At 37.7% G+C, this 21,042-nt stretch overlaps 1 pseudogene; it reads right to left on the bottom strand.

The window, feature by feature from the left end:
• Window positions 1-17,719: 17,719 nt before the first annotated feature.
• On the bottom strand, window positions 17,720-19,617 carry LOC120225667 (annotated as a pseudogene).
• Window positions 19,618-21,042: the final 1,425 nt, after the last annotated feature.

Below are 21,042 nucleotides of genomic sequence, written 5' to 3'. Positions count from 1 at the left end.
ATCTGCACCTAAGAATACTTTATCCAACAAGGCTACAATTCAGAATAGAAGGAGAGATAAAGAGTTTTTCAAACAAACAATAGTTAAAAGAATTCGTGACAATTAAACCAGCCCTAAAAAAATAAAGCCACTCTGTGAAGGGAAAACCAAAGCCATAACTATGAGTAAGAAAAGTAGTAAGCACAAAAGCAAAAAGGAGTAAGTATATCTGTAAAAATCAATCAAAGTGTCTGTAAATATGCCTCAAGAGAGGCACAAAATAAAAGGATGTGAAAGATGATACCAAATATCTTTATCTTCAAAGAATGGGGGACAGAATAAAGAATGGGGTTACAATTAAGTGACAGTCAGCTTAACAGAGGCAGCTACATTATCTGTAAGCTGAATGGTAACCACAAATCAAAAAAAAAAACAAAAAACAAAAAAAAAAACACCAGTAAGATATATGCAAAAAAGTGAGAAACACAAGTATATAACTAAAGAAAACCAGGAAACCATGAACCTGAGAGAGAGAGAGAGAAGAAAGGATCAGAAAAAATATACAAAAATAACATCCAAACAAGTAACAAAATGCCAGTAAATATATATTTATAAATAATTACTTTGAATGTAAGTGGACTGAATGCTCCAATCAAAAGAAAAATTATGACACAGTATATTTTAAAAAATCACCTAAATGCTGCCTACTGGACCCTCACTTCAGGACTAAAGAAGCCTAGGGGTACCTGGATGGCTCTGTTGGTTAAGCCCCAGACTTTGGCTCAAGTCATGATCTCATGGTTCATGAGTTTGAACCCCATGTCGGGCTCTGTGCTGTCAGCTCAGAGCCTGGAGCCTGGTTCAGTTTCTGTGTCTCCTTCTCTCCCTGTGCCTCCCCCACTCGCACTCTGTCTCTCTCCCTTTCAAAAATAAATAAACATTAAAGAAACCTGCAGACTGAAAGTGAGGTGATGGAGAAACATTTATGCAAATGAATTTCATAAGGAAGCCACAGTAGCAACATTTACATGAGACGAAACAGACTTTAAAACAAATACTGCAAAAAGAGACAAAGAATAACACTATATAAACACTATATAAATCCAGGGGCACCTGAGTGGTTCAGTCAATTGAGCATCCAACTCTTGATTTTGGCGCATGTCTTGATCCTGGTATCAAGCCCCTTGTAGGGCTCCATGCTGAGCATGGAGCCTGCCTATATTCTCTGTCTGTCTCTGCCCCTCTCTCCCCACTCTAAAATTAAAAGAGTAATAATAATTAAATAAAATGGAAAATCCAAAAAGAAGATATAACTGTAATATATGCAACCAAAATAGGAGCACCCAAATACAAAAAACAAAATTAATAAGAAACTTAAAGCAACTAATCAATAGTAATACAATAATAGTAAAAGGCTTTAACACCCCCACTTATGTCAATGGACAAATAATCCAAACATAGACAATCAACAAGGAAAGACTGGCTTTTAATGACACTCTGGACCAGATGGACTTAACAGATATATTCAGAACATTTCATCCTAAAACAGCAGAATACACATTCTTTTCAAGTACACATGGAACATTCTCCAGAATAGATCACATATTAGGCCGCAAAATAAGCCTCAACAAATTAAAAAAGATTGAAGTCATACCATGCATCTTTTTTGGCCCAAACCGCTATGAAATTGGAAATCAACCATAAGAAAAAAAATCTGGAACCACAAATACGTGGAAGTTAAATGACTGTTACTAAAGAATAAATGTCTCAACCAAGAAATAAAATAAGAAGTAAAAAGTACAAGTAACAAATGAAAATGTAAACACAATGGTCCCAAATCTGTGGGATGCAGAAAAAGTGGTTCTAAAACGGGAAGTTCATAGCAATACAGGCCTACAATGGGAAGCAGGAAAAATCTCAAATAAAAAACCTAATCTTACACCACAAGGAGCTAGAAAAAGAACAAACAAAGCACAAAACCAACAGAAGGGGGGAAATTGTAAAGAATAGAGCAAAAGTAAATGGTATAGAAACTTAAAAAAAAAAGAGTAGAACATATTAATGAAACCAGGAGATGGTTCTTTGAAAAGATCAATAAAATTGACAAACCTCTAGCTAAACTCATAACAAGAATGACTCAAACAAAATCACCAAAGAAAGAGGGGGAAAAATCCAATGCCACAGAGATACAAACAATTGTAAGAGAATTTTATGAAAAACAATATACCAACAAAATAAACAACCTAAAAGACATGGATCAATTCCTAAAAGAATACAAACTACAAAAACTGAAACAGGAATAAATAGAAAATTTGAACAAATCAATAACCAGCAAAGAAATTGAATCAGTAATCAAAACACTGCCAACAGACAAAGTCCAAGAACAGATGGCTTCAAGAGCAACATTTAAAGACCAGTTAGCAGCTGCGGTGGTGGCGCAGCGGCGGCGGCAGGCCTGAATCTGCAACATTCCTCGCACTCACCCGGGGTGTGGAGGCCTTGTATCCCAGGTTGTATCACTGCTTGACCCCAGTGGATCTGAGGCTGCGACACTTCCCCCATCCCGCACTCAACCCCCGGCAGCAGGGAAGCAGCGACCTGCAGGACTGTTTTGGGCAGTATAAACAAAGCCTGCTGACTGAGACCTGGAAACGAGGCACGGCGTGTGGCATGGAACTCAGCCCATCTTGGCTACTTCCTCAGCACAGGGAGATCGGACCCAATGGAGTGATTTGCAATGCTTGGTTGAGAAGGGACTGGGGCCATGCCATTTTTTCTCCCCACAACCACCAAGGCAGGGCCTCAGGGAGCAGCCAGCTGGACACAGTGGAGGTGATACTTGCCTACACCAAACCACGCCCATCACCTCCAGAGAGCTGTTTGTTGTTGTTGTTTTTACCTGAGCCTCGGTTTGCAGGTTTATTGGTTTTGTCTGTGCATTGGTGTACCTTTGTTCCCTGTGTGGTTGTCTGTCTGCTTTCTTTATCCAGGGCTACCTCAAGAAACAAGCCAAAGTACACATGGTAGAGAGTCCCAAATACCGTTACAAGTAGTGAAACAAAATAACCAAACTCTGAACAAGAGAAACCAAGAGACACCATTCAAAGAACACTTCCTGAACGGACAGGGCCTGAACAGTCAAAGAGTCCTCTTTACTACAGCAGAACGCACAGGGGGAGAGGGTACAACAAACTTTTAAAATTAACAACAGATAGAAAACTAACAAAAATGACGAAACAGAAGAACTCTCCTCCAAAGAAATTCCAGGAAGAAATGACAGCTAAAGAACTGCTCAAAACAGATATAAGCAACATAATTGAACAAAAATTTAGAACAAAAATCATAAAATTGATCGCTGGGCTGGAGAAAGCATGGACAACATCAGAGAAACTATGGCTACAACAATGGAGCTCAAAAATAGTTATGATGTATTAAAAAATGCTATAAATGACATACATAATAAAACGAGCGTCCAAAGCATGGATTGAAGAGGCAGAAAGATGAATAATTGATTTAGAAGACACAATTGTAGAAAAAGAGGAAGCTGAGAAAAAGAGAGATAAACTGATCAGGAACATGAAAGAAGAGTTCAAGAGCTCAGCGATACAATCAAACGGAACGATATCCATATAGTAGGAATCCCAGAAGAGGAAGAGAGACAGAAAGGTGCTGAAGGAGTCCTTGAACAAATTATAGCAGAGAACTTCCCCAACCTGGGGAGGGAAGTAGACGTTGAAATTCAAGAGGCACAAAGAACTCCCCTCAGACATAACTTGAATCGATCTTCTGCATGACATACCATAGTGAAACTGGCAAAATAGAAGGACATAGAGAGAATTTTGAAAGCAGCTAGGAAGAAAATGGCCCTACATACAAAGGGAAATCTATCAGAGTGGTGACATACCTATCTACTGAAACTTGGCAGGCCAGAAAGTAAGGGCAAGAGATCTTCAATGTGATGAATGGAAAAAATATGTAGCCAAGAATCCTCTATCCAGCAAGCCTGTCATTCAGAATAGAAGGAGAGATAAACGTCTTCCCAAATAAACAAAAATTGAAAGACTTCGTCACCACTAACCAGCCCTACAAGAAATCCTGAGAGGGACTCTCTGAAGGAAATGTTGCAAAGAACGCAAGATACTAGAGACACTACCAGAAGCATGAATCCCACAAAGGACACAATGACCCTAAACCCATATATTTCAATAATAACAATGAATGTAAAAGTGCTGAATGCTCAAATCAAAATACATAGGGTAGCAGAATGGACAAAAAACCAAAATTCATCTATTTGCTGTTTACAGGAAATGTATTTTACACTGGAGGACACCTTCAGACTGAATGTAAGGGAATGGAGAAATATATATCATGCTGCGGGAAGTCAAAAGAAAGGTGGAGTAGCTATACTTATATCAGACAAAATAGACTTTAACTTAAAGAGAGTAACAAGGGATGAAGAAAGGCATTATATAATAATTACAGGGTCTATCCATCAGGAAGAACTAACAACTATAAATGTCTACGCACCAGATATGGAAGCACCTAAATATATAAAAAACTTAATCACAAACAGAGACAATCTTATAGATGAGAATGTGCTAATAGCAGGAGACTTTAATACTCCGCTTACTACAATGGATAGATCAACCAGACAGAAAATCACTAAAGACAGAATGGACTTTAATGACACATTGGACCAGATGGATTTGACAGATATATTTAGAACTCTACATCCTGCGGTCATGGAATTCACTTTCTTCTCAAGTGTGCATGGCACATTCTCCAAGATAGATCACATACTGGGACATAAAGCAGCCGTCAATAAATATAAAAGAATTGAGATCATACCATGCACACTTTCAGATCACAATGCTATGAAACTTGCAATCAATCACAAGAAGAAGACTGGAAAACCTCCAAAAACATGGAGGTCAAAGAACACCCTACTAAAGAATGAATGAGCCAATCAGGCAATTAGACAAGAAATTTAAAAATATATGTAAACAAATGAAAATGAAAATACAACAATCCAAACTCTATGGGATGCAGCAAAGGCAGTCCTAAGAGGAGGAAAGTACATTGCACTCCAGGCCTATTTCAAGAAACTAGAAAAAGCACAAGTGGAAAATCTAACAGCGCACTTAAAGGAACTAGAAGGAGAGTAACAAGAGCACCCCAAACCCAGTAGAAGAGAAATAATAAAAATTATGGCAGAAATAAACAATATAGAAACCAAAGGAACAGTTGAACAGATCAATGAAATCAAGAGTTGGGTTTTTGAAAAAATAAACAAACTTGACAAACCTCTAGCCAGGCTTCTCAAAAAGAAAGAAGAGCACACTCAAATAGACAAAGTCATGAATGAAAATGGACTTATTATAACCAACCCCTCAGAAATACAAGCAATTTTCGGGGAATACTATGAAAATTTATATGCCAACAAATTGGACAACTTAAAAGAAATGGACAAAGTCCTAAACTGGCACTCACTACCTAAAGTGACACGGGAAGAGATAGAAAATCTGAACAGACCCATAAGTAGTGAGGAAATCGAATCAGTTATCAAAAATCTCCCAACAAATAAGAGCCCTGGGGCAGATGGCTTCTCTGGGCAATTCCAGAAGACATTTAAAAGAGAATTAATGCTCATTCTTCTCAAGCTATTCCAAAAAATAGAAATCGAAGGAAAATTTCGGACTCATTTTATGAAGCCAGCATCACTTTGATTCCCAAGCCAGACAGAGACCCAGCAAAAAAGGAGAACTACAGGCCAATATCCTTGATGAATACAGATGCAAAAGTCCTTAACAAGATACTTGTAATTCGAATGCAACAGCACATAAAAACTTTATCCCCAATGATCAAGTGGGATTCATTCCTGAGTTCCAGGGCTGGTTCAACATTCGCAAATCAGTCAATGGGATACATCACATCCACAAAAGAAAAGATAAAAACCATATGATCCTGTCGATAGATGCAGAAAAAGCATTTGACAAAATACAGCATCCCTTCTTCATAAAGACCCTAGAGAAAGTAGAGATAGAAGGAAATTACTTAAACATCATAAAAGCCTTCTATGAGAAGCCCTCAGCTAACATCATCCTCATTGGGGAAAAACTGAGAGCTTTCATCCTGAAATCAGGAACACGACACGGATGTCCACTCTCACCTCTGTTGTTACACATAGTAATGGAAGTCCTAGCATCAGCCATCAGACAACAAAAGGAAATCAAAGGCATCAGAATAGGCAAAGAAGTCAAACTTTCACTTTTTGCAGACAACATGATACTCTACATAGAAAACCGGCAGACTCCACCAGAAGCCTACTAGAATTGATCCATGAATTCACCAAAGTTTCAGGGCACAAAATCAACGTACAGAAATCAGTTACATTTTTATACACCAACAATGAAGCAACAGAAAGAGAAATCAAGAAACTGATCGCATTCACAGTTGCAGAAAAAAACATAAAATACCTAAGAATACACCTAACCAAAGATATAAGAGATCTATATGATGAAAACTATAGAAAACTTATGAAGGTAATTGAAGAAAACAAAGAAATGGAAAAACATTCCATGCTCATGGATTGGAAGAATAAATATAGTTGAAATGTCATTACTACCCAAAGCAATCTACACATTCAATGCCATCCCAATCAAAATGGCACCAGCATTCTTCTCAAAACTAGAACAAACTCTCCTAAAATTTGTATGGAACCACAAAAGACCCTGAATAGCCAAAGTAATATTGATGAAGTAAACCAAAACGTGAGGCATCACCATCCCAGACTTTAGCTTCTACTACAGAGCTTTCATCATCAACACAGTATGGTATTGGCACAAAAACAAACACATAGACCCATGGAATAGAATGTAGAACTCAGCATTGGACCCACAAATACATGGCCAACTAATCTTTGACAAAGCAGGAAAGAATATCCAAAGGAAAAAGACAGCCTCTCTAACAGATGGTGCTGGAAGAACTGGACAGCAACATGAAGAAGAATGAAACTAGATCATTTCCTCACACCATGCACAAAAATAAACTCAAAATGGATAAAGGACTTGAATGGGAGACAGAAAACCATCAAAACCCAAGAGGAGAAAGCAGGAAACAACCTCCTTGACCTCAACCACAGCAAATTCTCACTTGACACATCCCCAAAGGCAATGGAATCAAGAGCAAAAATGAACTACTGGGACCTCATCAATATTAAAAGCCTCTGCACGGCAGAGGAAACAATCCATAAAACTAATAGGTAACCGACGGAATGGAAAAAGATAGTTACAAATGACATATCAGATAAAGGGCTAGTATCCAAAATCTATAAGAAACTCACCAAACTCCAAACCTGAAAAACGAACAATCCAGTGAAGAAATGGGCAGAAGACATGAATAGAAACTTCTCCAAAGAGGACATCCAGATGGTCAACAGACACTAGAAACGATGCTCAGCATCCTACCTTATCAGGGAAATACAAATCAAAACCACACTGAGATACCACCTCACACCGGTCAGAGTGGCTCAAATGAGCAAATCAGAGAACTCTAGATGCTGGTGAGGATGTGGAAAAATGGGCACCCTCCTACACTGTTGGTGGCAGTGTCAACTGGTGTAGCCCCTCTGGAAAACAGTGTGGAGATTCCTCAAAAATGTAACAATGGAACTCCCCTATGACCCAGCAATAGCACTGCTAGGAATTTTCCCAAGGGACACAGAGGTGCTGATGCATAGGGATACATGTACTCCAATGTTCATAGCAGCACTCTCCACAACAGCCAAAACATGAAAAGACCTTAGGTGTCCATCAACTGATGAATGGATCAAAAAGCGGTATATATATTCTATGCAACAGAATACTACACGGCAAGGAGAAAGAATGAAATCTGGCCATTTGTAGCAACATGGATGGAACTTGAGGGTGTTATGCTGAGTGAAATAAGTCACGCAGAGAAGGACAGATACCATATTTCTGCACGTAGAGGAGGATTGGGAAAAACTTAACGGAGAACCATGGGGGAGAAGAAGGGGAAAAAATAGAGTGGGGGAGGGAGGGAGGCAAACCATGAGAGACTCCTGAATGCTGAGAGCAAACTGAGGGCAGATGGTGGTGAGGGGAGGGGAAGGGGGTAATGGGCATGGAGGAAGGCACTTGTGGGGATGAGCACTGGGTGTTATATGGATACCAACTTAACAATAAACTATTAAAAATAAAAATGCAAAAAAAACATATAGTCTTTTGAAAAATTTAAAAAACAACAAATTTAGCTTTTTCTGGGAATTTCCCTAAAAAAAAACTAAAGATGAGTTAATGCCTATTCTTCTAAAACCTATTGCAAAATATAGAAAAGAATGGAATACTTCCTAATTAATTCTATGAGACTAGCATTGCCCTGTATCAACACCCGCTAACGACCACTAAAAAGAGAGAACTATAGGCAAATACCCTTGAATAATAGAGATTCAAAAGCCCTCAGTAAAATACTAGGAAACCGTATCCAATAAAACGTTAAAAAAATCATTCACCACTATCAAGTGGGATTTATTCTTGGGTTGTAAGAGTGGTTTAATATTTGAAAATAAATCAATGTGATACATAACATCAATATAATTAAGGATAAAACCACATGATCATTTTAATAGATGCAAAAAAGCTTTGATAAAGTACTATATCCATTCATGATAAAAGCCCTCAACAAAGTAGGTTTAGAGTAAACATACCTCAACATAATCAGGGACATATGTGTTAAAACTCACAGTGAACATCATACTCAGTGAGGAAAAATTGAGAGCTGTCCCCCTAAGGTCAGAAACAAGACAAAGATGTCCAATCTCACCACTTTTATACAACATAATACTGGAACTCTTAGCCACAGCAATTAGATAACAAAAAGAAATAACAAGTATCCAAATCAGTAAGGAAGAAGTAAAAGCTCTCACTGTTTGCAGACGACATTCTACTATATATAGAAAACCCGAAAGACTCCACCAAAAAAACTGCTAGGTCTAATAATGTAATTCAGTAACATTACAGGATAAAAATCATGTGCAGAAGTCTGCTGCATTTCTATACACTAATAATGAAGCATGAAGAGAAATTAAGAAAATAATCCCATTTATAATTGCACCCAAAATAAGATACCTGGGAATAAACCTAACCAAAGAGGTAAAAAGATCTGTATTCTGAAAACTATGAAACATTGATGAAAGAAATAGAAGATGACACAAAGAAATGAAAGGCATTCCATGTTCATGGATTGGAAGAACAAATATTGTTAACATGTTTATGCTTACTAAATCAATCCACAGATTTAATGCAATCCCTATCACAATACCAACAGGATTTTTTAAAAATATAAAACAAAATATCTGAACACTTTTTTTGAACCACAAAATGTTCTGAATAACGAAAGCAATTTTGCAAAAGAAAAGCAAAGCTGGAGATATCACAATTCCAGACTTTAAGATATATCACAAAGCTATAGTAATAAAACGGTATGGTACTGGCACTAAAATAGAAACAGATCAATGGAACAAAATAGAAAACTCAGAAATATCCCCACAATTATATGGTAAATTAATCTCTACAAAGCAGAAAAGAATATCCAATGGGAAAAAGAGAGTCTCTTCAACAAATGGTGTTGGGAAAACTGGTAATCTACATTCAGAAGAATAAAACTGGAACACTTTCTTACATCGTACACAAAAATAAATTGAAAATAGATTAAAGACCCAAATGTGAGACCTGAAATAATAAAAGTCCTAGAGAACAACACAGGCAATAACGTCTTTGACTTTGACGGTAGCAGGTTCCTTCTAGATATATCTCCTGAAGCAAGGGGGTAAAAATCAAAACTGAACTCTTGGGACTTGATCAAAATAAAAAGCTTCTGTGAAGGAAACAAAAAACTTAAAGGTCACCTACAGAATAGGAGAAGATAATTGCAAATGACCTCTGACAAAGGGTTAGTATCCAAAATATACAATTATAAAATTCAACTCCCCCCAAAAATGAATGATCCAATTAAAAATGAGCAGAAGACATGAATAGACTTTTTTCCAAGGAAAACATACAGATGGCCAATAGACACATGAAAAAATACTCAAAATCACTCATCATCATGGAACTACAAATCAAAGTACAATGAGGTATCACCTGACACCTGTCAGAATGAGTAAATTCAGCAACACAGGAACACGTGTTGACAAGAATGTGGAGAAAAGGGAACCTTCTTGCACTATTGGTGGGAGTATAAACTGGTGCAGCCCCTCTGGATAACAGTACGGAGGCTCCTTAAAAAGTTAAAAATAGAACTACCCAACAATCCAGTAATCACACTACTGGGAATTTATCCAGAAAATTCAAAAACACCAATTCAGAGGGATACATTTACCCTATGTTTATTGCAGCATTGTTTACCATAGCCGAATTGTGAAAGCAGCCCAAATGTCAATCGACTGATGAATGAATAAGGAGGAAGTAGTATGCAGTATGAATACGTGTGTTTGTGTGTGTATGCATGTAATTATTATTCAGCCATAAAGAAGAATGAAATGGGGGCTCCTGGGTGGCTTAGTCGGTCAAGCGTCAGACTTTCGCTTAGGTCATGATCTCGCGGTTCGTGGGTTCGAGCCCCGCGTCGGGCTCTGTGCTGACTGCCAGCTCAGTTCCTGGAGCCTGTTTCAGTCTGTGACTCCCTCTCTCTCTGACCCTCCCCTGCTCACGCTGTCTCTCTCTCTCCTAGAAATAAATAAAACATTTAAAAAAAAAGAAGAATGAAATGTTACCATTTGCAATGGCATGAATGAGCTAAGAAGTACAAATCTGTCAGTCAGAGAAAGACAAATACTGTATGATTTCACTTACATATGGAGTTTAAGAATCAAAACAAATGAGCAGAAGAAAACGAGACAGAGAGAGACAGAGAGAAAGAGAGAGAGAGAAACCAAGAAACAGACTCTTAACTATAGAGACAAACTGATGGTTAACAGAGGTGAGATGGTGTCGGGAGGGATGCAATAGGTGTTGGCGATTGTGTGCACTTCGTGTGATAAGCACCAGGTGATGTATGAAACTAATATAACACTGTATGTTAACCGCAATGTAAGAAAAATAAAATATCATAAAATAATTTTAAAAATAAGAAGTATTACTTTGGCAATTTAGATGACTAAGACAAAGGATACCAATAGACTTTCTAGAGATATGCTATAGTCCCTTTACAAAAAAATAATAATTTACAACCTAAGTTTTGCTCTTCAAAAGACACATTTTTGTTAGTTTTCTTTACTTTGCCTTGTTTTGTTTTAATACATGTCAGTTAATTAGTTTATCTTCCCCTTGTCCAAGATGGTAGCATCTTTCTGGTTCTGAGAAGTATAGACATTTTTTTAATTTTGTGTATCTCACACTTCTCTCATATTATCTCTCAAATATGGGGGCACTTAGAATTTTTCACAATCTGCCTTATATTATATGGATCATGTTTCTTTTTCATTTTATTGTAAGCTCCTTTAGGATAGGCACTATACCTCACTACCCTTTAGAAAATCTGGGCACATCATATATGTTTCAATGGGCAGGACTCATTGTGGGTTTAGGTTAACTTAATATGTAATAGACTTTAATGTTTAAAAAAATAATAGGCTTTTTAAAGAGCAGTTTTAGTTTCACGACATGATTGAGAAGAAGGTACAGAGATTTCCCATATACCCTCTGATTCCTCTAGATTTTATTTATTTATTTATTTTTAAATAGTTTATTTATTTCTAGGAGAGAGAGAGACAGCGCGAGCAAGGGAGGGTCAGAGAGAGAGGGAGTCACAGACTGAAACAGGCTCCAGGCTCTGAGCTGGCAGTCAGCACAGAGCCCGACGCGGGGCTCGAACCCACGAACCGCGAGATAATGACCTAAGCTAAAGCCGGACGCTTAACCAACTAAGCCACCCAGGCGCCCCTCATTTCAGTTTCTAACACTGCCAACATCTATAGTCACAGCAAACACAGAAATGTATGTAATAAAAAGTAATGCAGGATCCCAATCACAATAAAATCACTAATCATCTAAAATGGATAGGTTTATGTGTAGAGTGGTATACTTAAGTTTTTAAAGAAGAAAAAGAAGTTTAAATAACAAGGGTTATNCAGCACAGAGCCCGACGCGGGGCTCGAACCCACGAACCGCGAGATCATGACCCAAGCGAAAGTCGGACGCTTAACCGACTAAGCCACCCAGGCGCCCCCTCTAGATTTTATTTTTAAAACTGTTTTAGATTTACTGAAAAACTGTGAAGATAGTATAGAGAACTACTATGTATTTTGTTCCTATTATAGTCTGTTATTATTAACATCTTACATAAGGATGTTACCTTTGTTACAATTAATGAACCAATGTTGATACATTATTATTGACTAAAGTCCATAGTTTATTCATATTTCCTTAGATTTTATGCCATATCCTTTCCTGTTCCAAGACCCCTATCACATTCATTGTACCTATACACCACATCTTTTTTATCGATTTATCAATAGATGGACGCGGGGTCATTCCATACATTGGCTATTTATTTTTTAGAATCCTAGGATTATTTTTTATTGAAGATAATTAACGTACAGTGTTATATTGGTTTCAGGTATACAGTATAATTATTTAGCAATTCTATACATTATTTAGTGCTCATCAAGATAAGTGTACTCTTAATCCCCATTATCTATTTCACCCAGTCCTTCCTTTTCTACTTGTTTTTTAAAGTTTTAATTTAAATTCCAGCTGGTTAAAATGCATTTTTGTTAGTTTCAGTTTTAAAATATAGTGATTCAATAGATCCATATCACCTGGTGGTCATCATGACACGTACACTCCTTAATCCTTATCACCTATTTTACCAATACCTCTACCCACCTCCCCTCTAATAAACCTTTTCTTTGTTATCCATAGTTAAGAGTTTGTTATTTGTTTTCTTTCTCTCTTTTTCCCTTTGCTCATTTGTTTGTTTCTTAAATTCCGCAATAGAGTGGAGTCATATGGTAATGGACTGATATATTTTACTTATCATTATACCCTCTAACTCCATTCATGCCCTTGCAAGTTTCAAAATTTTATTCCTTTTTCTGGCTGAATAATATTTAATTGTGTATATGCATATACATATACATGCATATACAAAAGCCAATTTATGGAAACAGCCCAAGTGTCCATGGATTGATGAATGTATAAGGAAAATGTGACATGAGTAATATATAGTATTACTCATAATATATATACATATATACCTCACTTCTTTTTCCATTCATCAGTTGATGGACACTTGGGCTGTTTCCAAAATTTGGCTTTGTAGATAATGGTGCTATAAACATCAGGGTGTATGTATCCCTTCAAATTAGTGTTTTTGTATTCTTTGGGTAATACCTACTAGTGCAAATACTGGATCATAAGGTAGTACCATATTTAACTTTTTGAGCAACATCCATACTATTTTCCAGAGTGGTTGTATCAGTCTGCATTCCAACAGTGTAAGAGTGTTCTCTTTTCTCCACATGCTCACCAATACTTGTTTCTTATTAATCTTAGCCATTCTGGCAGGTGTGAGGTGATATTATAGCTTTGATTTGTATTTCCCTGATGATCAGTGATGTTGAGAATTTTTTCATGTGTCTGTTGGCTATCTGCATATCATCTTTACAAAAATGTCTATTCACGGCGTCTGCTCATTCTTTAACTGGATTATTTATTTTTTGGATGTAGGCTTTTATAAGTTCTTTCTATATTTTGGATACTAACTCTTTATCAGATATGTCACTTGCACATATCTTCTCCCATTCCATAGGATGCCTTTTAGTTTTGTTGATTGTTTCCTTCACTGTGCAATAGTTTATTTTTGCTATTTTTCCTCTTGCCTCAGGAGGCATATCTAGAAAGAAGTTTATACTGCTGATGTCAAAAATGTTACTACCTATGTTCTTCTCTAGGGTTTTTTATAGTTTCAGGTCTCATATTTAGATCTTTTATCCATTTGGATTTATTGTTGTGAATAGTTTAAATATGATTGTTTTCTCAAATTCTGTTTGTTTTTTTCATTATAAGTGTATAGAAATGCAACAGACTTCTGCACATTAATTTTCTATCCAGTGAATTTACTGAATTTTTAATCAGTTCTAAAACTGTTGTTGTTGTTGCAGCCTTTCACGTTTTCTACATATAGTATCATGTCATCTGCAAATAGTGAGAGTCTTACTTCTTCCTTGCCAATTCGGATGCTTTTTATTTCTTTTTGTTTTCTGCTGTGGCTAGCACTTCCAGTACTATGTTGAATAAAGGTGGTGAGATTGGACATCCTTGTCTTGTTCCTGATCTTAGGGGTACAACTCCCAGTTTTTGCCCATTGAGTATGATGTTCACTGTGGGTTTTTCATATATGTCCTCTATTATGTTGAGGTATGTTCCCTCTAAACCTACTTTGTTGAGGGTTTTCATATGAATGGATGTTATGCTTTGTCAATTGCTTTTTTTTTTTCATCTATTAAAATGATCACATGGTTCTTATCCTTTCTCTTGCTGACGTGATGTTTCACACTGATTTTTGAATATTGAACTACATTTACAACCCAGGAATAAATCCCACTTGATTGTGGTGAATGATTTTTGTAACATATTTTTGGATTCGGTTTGATATGTATTATTAAGGATTATTGAATCTAAGTTAATCATGGATATTGGCATGTAGCTCTCTTTTTTACTGGTGTCTTTATCTGGTTTTGATGTCAGGATAATAGTAGCCTGCTAGAATGAATTTGGAAGTATTCCTTCCTTTACTCTTGTATTTTTTGGGGGGGGGATATTTTGAGAAGAATATTAACTCTTCTTTAAATCTTTAGTTGAATTTGCCTGTGAAGCCATCTGTTCCTGGATTTTTACCTGTTGGGATTTTTTTTATTACTGATTCAATTTCTTTGCTGGTTATTTGTTTGTTGAAATTTTCTATTTCTTCCTGTTTCAGTTTTCACAGTTGATATGTTTCTACGAATTGATTTGTACAATTTGTTGGCACATTGTGTTTCATAATATTCTCTTACAATTGTTTATATTTCTGTGAGTTTGGTTGTTATTTCTTCTTTCTCATTGTGATTTTATTTATTTGAGTCCTCTCTTTTTTTATTGATAAATCTGGCTAGAGGTTTATCTATTTTATCTATTTTTTCAAAGACCACACTCCTGGTTTCATTTACATGTTCTATTGTATTTATTTCTATATCATGTATTTCTGCTCTAATGTTTACTATTTCCTTCCTCCTGCTGGTTTTACATTTTGTTTGTGGTTCTTTTACATCCTTCTTTAGGTCTAAGATTAAGTTGTTTATTTGAGATTTTTCTTGCTTCTTGATATAGGTCTTTATTGCTATACACTCCCTTCTTAGAACCACTTTTGGTGCATCCCAAAGGTCTTCAACTATGGTATTTTCATATTTTCATTTCATTTGTTTAGTAGTATGTTATTTAAACTACATGTATTTGTGGTCTTTTCAGATCTTTTCTTGTTGTGACTTCTAGTTTCATAGCACTTTGGTCAGAAAAGATGCATGGTAAGACTTTGATTTTTTTGAATTCATTAAGACATGTTTTATGGGCTAATATGTAATCATTTCTGGAGAACTGAAAAGCTATAGAAGAATGTGCATTTTGTTCTTTTAGAATGGGATGTTCTTAACATATCTCTTATGTCCATCTGTTCCATTATTTCATTCAATGCCATTGTTTCCTTATTAATTCTGTTTAGATGACCTGTGCATTGATGTCAGTGGGGGTATGCACATTCCCTACTATTATTGTATTATTATCAATAAGCTCTTTTATGTTTATTATTAGCTATTTTATGAATTGGGTTCCTCTATGTTGGGTGCAAAAATATTTACAATTATCTTTCTTGTTGGATTGTCCTCCTTATTATTATATAATATTTTTCTTTGTCTTTTGTTACTATCTTTGTTTTAAATTCTGTATTTTATGCTATAAGTATTGCTACCCTGGCTTTCCTTTGACATCTATTTGCATGATAGATATTTGTCCATCCCCTCACTTGCAATTTTCAGGTGACTTTAGGTCTAAAATGAGTGTCTTACAGGGACCCTATAGATGGCTCTTGTTTTTGCATACAATCTATCACCTTATGTCTTTTTGTTTAAATAGTTTATTGCCAAGTTGGTTTCCATATAACACCCAGTGCTCATCCCCACAAGTGTCCTCCTCCATGCCCATCACCCCTCTTCCCCTCCCCCTCACCCCCATCAGCCCTCAGTTTGTTCTTGGCATTCAAGAGTCTCTCATCATTTGCCTCCCTCCCTCTCCTCCACTATTTTTCCCCTTCTTCTCCCCCATGGTCCTCCATTAAGTTCCTCCTAATCCTCCTATACGTGCAAACATATGGCAGCTGTCCTTCTCTGCCTGGCTTATTTCGCTCAGCATAACACCCTCTAGTTCCATCCATGTTGCTACACGAGGCCAGATTTCATTCTTTCTCATTGCCATGTAGATTTCCATCGTATAGATAAACCACATCTTCTTGATCCATTCGTCTGTTGATGGACACTTAGGCTCTTTCCATGTTTTGGCTATTGTTGAGAGTGCTACTATGAACATTGGGGTACATGTGCTCCTATGCATCAGCACCTCTGTGTCCCTTGGGAAAATTCCTAGCAGTGCTATTGCTGGGTCATAGGGGAGTTCCACTGTTACATTTTTGAGGAATCTCCACACTGTTTTCCAGAGGGGCTACACCAGTTGACATTCCCACCAACAGTGTAGTAGGGTGCCCATTTCTCCACATCCTCGTCTGCATCTAGAGTCCTCTGATTTGCTCATTTTAGCCAATCTGACTAGCGTGAGGTGGTATCTCAGTGTGGTTTTGATTTGTATTTCCCTGATGAGGAGGGAAGCTGAGCATCATTTCTAGTGTCTGTTGGCCATCTGGATGTCCTTTTTGGAGAAGTGTCTGTTCATATCTTCTGCTCATTTCTTTACTGGATTGTTTGTTTTTTGGGTGTTGAGTTTGGTGAGTTCCTTATATATTTTGGATACTAGCCCTTTATCTGACATGCCTTTTGATTGGAGTTTGTAGTTCATTTAAATTTGAAGTATTGATAGATATGTGTTTATTTTCATTTTATTATTTGTGTTGTAATTGTTTATGAAAATTTTCTTGGATCCTTTCTTGTTTTTTTCCTGGTTTTCTGGTTTTCTATGGTGATATATTTGGATTTATTTCTCTTTATTATTTACATATTTATTAGTGGCTTTGATATCTGGGCACCATTAGATTTGTATATAGCTTCTTCTGCACATAGTAGTTTACATTAAGTTGATGGCCATTTAGGTTTGATACTATTATTTGCTCCTCTTCCCTGCATGTTTTAGGTCTATGGTGTCAATTTTTTAATATACATTTAGAATTTTATGCAAAACAAACTATGACAACCATTAACATTCTTACAGTTAGATGTCGTCTTGGTTCTCTACAATGATACTGAGTATGTTCACAAGGGGTTCCCATTGTTTAGTTTTAAACAACCATCTTTAAAAAGGGGGGGAAGCATGGCATACTATTATTTAACCTGTTTTAATGTTTCTTCACAAGTGGTGAAGAATACTAAAGTATAGGCAAGGAATAATCATAATGTCGTGGCCAGCATTATAAAAATGGAATTATAAATTTAAAACATTTTCTGTTTAAAAAAAAATAAATCTTATATCCAGTGCAGCTCTGCAGGATTTCTGTAAGGCCAATCTCTGTGTTCCTGATATTGCTTGCATTTTTCCATTTTTGCAGGTCTTTCATGCCCACCTCTTCTTTCTCCCACCTGTTCCATCAAAGGTCCATGGGTCCACCAGGGCCACCTCGTGTTCCTGCACCAAACCCACTTCAGTCCATGCCCTGGCCATTGTGGCCATCTCTGAGCATTCTGCTTGGATCGCCATGGTCTATGAAGCCACATTTTCCTCCCAGTCTGCCTCTGCCATGGTTGCAACCCAGAAGTAGAAAGGATGGTAGAAGGAAGCCTTCAGCCTTTAGGACCTTACATTGGTTGCATCTTGTGTTCAAGGTAATGTTCTGATTTTCACACCCCAGATTGGCAAACTGCCAGTCTCCAACATGGTGCTGGATGTTTCCTCCTCTGGATGGGTTACCCCTCTGGATGGTCTCCTTTGGGGCCCTCTTGGGGGGAAGCCACCTCTGTTTCTTACACAGCCCCCCATGCTATCCATAAGGCTCCCATGATCTCCTGGGTACCCTGGACCTCCCCAGAGCGGCGGCAGCATCTCTCTACTCTCAGGGGAGACATACCACCCTGCATGCTACTCATGGAAGGCTTCTGCTGAGAAAGAGGAACCTTAAGTTTTCTCACTAGTTGGTGGGTCTTTGTAGAACACTGCAGAATTTCTTTGGACTTTCCTGTTTCCTTGTCTAAGTAGATATGAATCATGGGTTTTCTGGTTCCCTTATTCATCTTAACAACTCCACATCCACTTAAAGAAGTCTGTCAGTTTATCTAGAGTCATATTGTCACTTAAAACTTGCACAAAAATTGCACTGTTATCAGTCTTCATCTGTATCTACAAGTGAGCCTAGATCAAGGTCTTGTCTTTCCTCCATGAGTTCACAGGCTTTTTGAGGACACCTTGCTTTGCAGGATGTTCATTCCACTATGTCCTCTTCCCCTTCCACCTCTGCTCATGCCTCCATAATCAAATCCTCCCCTTACCTGCCCTAAGTAACAGGACCACTCATGCTCTGGTTCTCTCCTGGTCCATAAAACCCTCCAGGCTCCTGCCCATAAACATCCATGCTACTGGGATGTTCTTGTTGAAATGAACTCTGCTGCCCTTAGCTAATGGTCTGTTGGCTATATTGACTTGAAGACTGGGTGTAGGATCCAGTTTAGCAGTAGATTAACTAGTGGGTGGCTGATGCCCATAGCTGCTTTGTTGACCATAACTACTCTGCTGTCCATAGCTGCTTGGCTGCCCATAGGTGTTGTGCTGAGAGTAACTGCTCTGATCATAACTAGTTGGCTGTGTAGAGGAATAACTGGTAGGAAGATAAGACGGTGGTGCCATGACTGGCTATCTGAGTAGCTCCCAGTTACCTGGGGATAACTCTATCTACTCTGTTCATATCCTAGGCTGGGATGGTTGTGCTAGATTGAGGTTGACTAGGTTTAGCAGGTTTGCTACAACCCTGCAGGTGTGGCTTTTGGCTGCTGCCCATAAGCTGGGTAAACAGGTTGAGTGCCATAGGCAGACTGAGCTGCATAGGAGGCTTGGGTGGTAGTGACCATAACAGAGGTGTTATCATAAACACCAGTGCCATACCCCTGGACAAGCTGACTACACCTGGGGGGCAGTTGGAGTAGTATAACCAGTGGGAGGCTGTCCATAAGAAGTTGCATATGCGATCTGGCATATGTCACAGTGGTCTGAGTCAGGGTATAGATGACATTCACGAGTTGTCCATTGATTCCATAACCTTACTGCCCATATGCCCCAGTGGTCGGTGCATATCTTGAGTGGGCTAAGTGGTTTAAGCACCATAGCCCTGCTAGGCTGCAACTTGGCTGTAGGTACTGTAATCTGTGGATGCCATTTTCTGTTCTTCCTTCTTGTTCTCTCAACATCCTTCTCCCTCTAGCCTTTCCTATGGTGTCATATTTTCCATTCTTTTATTTTGTGAGTTCCTTGACCTATTTTATAGAAACATTCGTTTTTATTCCTTTTGTGTTATCAAACTTCATAATGTCACTTTTGGTGTCTCCTTTCCACTCAAAGTGTCCTCTTTATTATTTTTTGCTGGGCTGGATTAGTGGTCATGAACTCCTTTAGGTTTTATTTCTCTGGAAAATTCTTTATCTCTCCTATTCTGAGTGATAGACTTTCTGGATAGAATATTCTCACTTGTAGATTTTTCCCATTCAGTACTCTGAATATATCATGTCATTCCCTTCTGGCTTGGGAAGTTTGTACTAAAAAAATATCCTGCTAGCCTTATAGTTTTCCCTTCTAAGTTACTGTCTTCTTTTGTATTCATACTTTTTTTATTTTAATTTTTTTTAAAAAATTATGTTTTATTTATTTCTAAGAGAGAGAGAGCGAGAGCGAGAGAGAGAGCATGAGCAGGAAAAGGTCAGAGAGAGAGGGAGATACAGAATCTGAAACAAGTTCCAGGCTCTGAGCTAGCTGTCAGCACAGAGCCTGACATGGAACTTGAACCCACAAACCGTGAGATCATGACCTGAGCTGAAGTCGGACGCTTAAACAACTGGGCCACCCAGTTGTCCCTGTATTCATGCATTTAAAATTTTTTCTTTATCATTATATCTTGCCACTTTAATTAAAATATGTCTTGTTGTGGATCTGCTTTTGTTGACTTTGATGGGAGTTCTCTGTGCCTCCTGGATCTGAATGTCTGTTTCCTTTCCCAGATTAGGCAAGTTTTCAGCTATTATTTCTTCAAATAAATATTCTGCTCCTTTTTCTCTTTCTTATTCTTCTGAGACTCCTATAAAAATATACTATTACATTTGAGTGAGTCACTGAGTTCCCTAATTCCATTCTTATTTTACATAATTATTTTTTCTCTCTTTTGTTCACCTTGATCACTTTCCATTGTCCTATAGCTCACAAATTCATTTCCCTGCTCCTTCCATCCTGGTGTTCATTCCATCAAATGTGTTTTTCATTTGTTCTTTGAGCCTTTTATCTCAGCTATGTTAGTCCTTATCTCTGTGTTAAGGGTCTCATTCATGTGTTCCACTTTTTTTTTTCTCAAGTCTAGTGAGTGTCCTTGCGATTGTTGCTTTAAATTCTTCATCAGGCATGTTACTTATAACTGTTTCACTTAGATCTCTGGCTGTGGCCTTGTCTTGCTCTTTCATTTGGGGTAAGTTTATCAGTCTCTTCTTTTCTCTGGCTTTCTGTGTCTGTTTCTCTGCTAAAAAAAAAAGTCAACTATGGGGGCGCCTGGGTGGCTTAGTCGGTTGAGCGTCCGGCTTTCGCTTAGGTCATGATCTCG

The sequence above is a fragment of the Hyaena hyaena genome, unplaced genomic scaffold, assembly GCF_003009895.1.
Source record: "Hyaena hyaena isolate Hyena2069 unplaced genomic scaffold, ASM300989v1 scaffold_1471, whole genome shotgun sequence".
Classification (NCBI taxonomy): domain Eukaryota; kingdom Metazoa; phylum Chordata; class Mammalia; order Carnivora; family Hyaenidae; genus Hyaena; species Hyaena hyaena.
This window is presented reverse-complemented; position numbering and strand designations above follow the sequence as displayed.